Here is a 2,523-nt window from a genome sequence, read left to right as displayed (position 1 = left end):
ACATTGCTTCATAATCAGTTAAAAACTCCTAGTAATACATTGCCATACAGGTCTTTATTAAACAGCTACAGTTAACCCAGAGTATATTACTGCTGTTAGAGTGCAACTCTATTGTAGAATATACATAATAGAGTTTTTATAAGTTCTAATACAATAAAATGTATTATTGTAAATCTTTTACCTTCAGGATAAAAGGCAGACTTATACACACACACACACACAAACAGAAAATGTCCTCACATGACAATAGCGCTCCTCGTCTTTTGTAACACAGTGAACTAATGACGAGTACTGGCTGCCTCTGAGTCTGCTCACCATTCAATCAGCCTGTCTCTGATTATTGAGTGGTGGGCGTTCTCCATCTTTTGTCTATGGTGGTTGGAAATACAGATCCTTGATGAGGCAGAGCATGAGGTAAACTTTTTGGAGTGTTTATAAAGGGGCTATAGGGGACTTATGGAGGATTACGCGGGATTTCCAAAGGGATTGGTTTGGTTAATAAATGCAGGCTTGTTGGGTCATGCTTTTGAGTGACAGAAGGGGAATGCTGGTTGGCACGGAGAGTGAGGCATCCGTGCGTACAAACAAATGCATGCACATACCTCAGGCTCGCAGTGGTTGTGAGGTGAAACCTGCAGCAACGTTTCAGAAGTGCTCTTATCTGATAGGCCCGCTCATAAATCCAAGAACAGATCAGTGGAAACTGCGCTGGCATGCTCACACTCTCTCTCACACACACACACAGACACACAGGCATACACATCTGTAAAGTATCATGGCCCCCCATCCACTAGGGAACTATTGCTGGGCTCTTGAAAAACAGACAGCAATCACCATCTGAGAGAATGAAAAGCAGCAGAGCGTGTAAAGAGAGGGGGAAACTATAGGAATAGGAAAATACCACAACATTAGATCCTACTTTCTTCAACTATTGGTTTGAACCCAAAATGAATCGAGGGGGGTTTTAGTTTTGTTTGTTCCTCATGTAAAACGAACACCAACATGTGTCAATGGGCGTGTTTTAGTTCATTCATTCTGGCTACAGGCAGCAACATTTTCTGCACACGGTTCTGGTAAGCAATGTAATTAATCCCTCTGCTTCCCCAGACACATATTGTAGACATATAGTCACTAAATCATATCTAAAATAATAATAATAATAATGAAATGATGTGAAAAATGAGGGTTTGTTTTCCTATTCCTATAAGTCTCAACCTTTTCTAACTTAAGGCTGACTTCTGATTATTAAAGGACCAGCTTCCAAAATAAATGACAAAAAAAACAAACATAACATGACAAAAAAAAGGTCATATTTCCTCCCCACCATCTTTGGAGCTTTTACTGACTCAAGGTGTTCAACCCACATGACTTCTCGTCTCTAACATTTTGTGTCCCTGCATCCAAGGGAAGGTTAGCTAGTAAATAGTGGCAAAACACGCTTGTCTATACCTTCAGATGTAACTGGTCATTGACATTATGCAGTTTAATTCGATGTTTTTTTTATGTATGTGAATTCTTGTGCACATTTAGGTTCAAAAATAGGCATTTAGCAGAATCACTGCCTCTGCAGCACCACTAGATTGCGCTGTGAGGCGCTCTGGTGTGTTTCTCTAAACAAGTAAACCTGCGTACAATCTACAACAGAATTTGAATGAGTTTAAGTTGAGGCCGTCCCTGTTGAATTGGAACGTGGGAAGAGACTCTGTGTGTGGTTAAAGTCTCATTCATTTTCTCCACTGACAACATTAACTGACCGATGGTTGGAGCGCTTTCATGGTTTGGATGAGCATGAAACTCTTCTGGTTGAATCATCAGTGCAAAACATGAACAACTCAGTTAGAAGATATTATCTTTGATAAAAAAAGTACAAGCTCATGCACATGGAAACATGCATTTTAGAAACATTAAGATTCTGTTACAGTAATAGAAGTTGGAAGCTAAACCATAATGCGTAGAGAAAATTGATTTCACAATCTGAAACCTACATTGTGCTGGGCTCTGATGGAGGACAGAAGCTGCTTATATGTAGCTCTGTGTGCTCCCACTTTCCAACTGTAAATATATGTAAGTTTATAAAGAAACAATTTAACCCTAAAAATGTGATACCAAGAGAATTATGCAAGTTTATGTGCTGTGTGTGTGTGTGTGTGTGTGTGTGTGTGCTTGCGTGCATGCATGTGTTTAGATTTTGTGGTCCACTGAGTGCACATAACTCAAAAAACACACTCACGCTTGGCACAAAAGACTCCAGGACAGCTGTGATTGGCTGCAACGGGGCACACTGATCCACATTAAATCCCTACGGAGAGAGAGAGAGAGAGAAATTGATGGAAAGAACGAGAAAGACAGAGAAAGATTCAGCCAGATTGAGAGCATTCCTGCTTTTATTGTATATGATGCAAGCTACTCGCCTCTTTAGCCTGTTGACCTTTTGTACGATACGTAGGGAATGAACATGAACACACACACACACACACACACACACACACACACACACACACTCGCTTCCTCCCTGATCTCTCA

The sequence above is a fragment of the Morone saxatilis genome, unplaced genomic scaffold (assembly GCF_004916995.1).
Source record: "Morone saxatilis isolate NCDOM2014 unplaced genomic scaffold, NCSU_SB_2.0 Contig19, whole genome shotgun sequence".
NCBI classification, from domain to species: Eukaryota; Metazoa; Chordata; class Actinopteri; family Moronidae; genus Morone; species Morone saxatilis.
Note: the sequence above shows the minus strand (reverse complement) of the source record.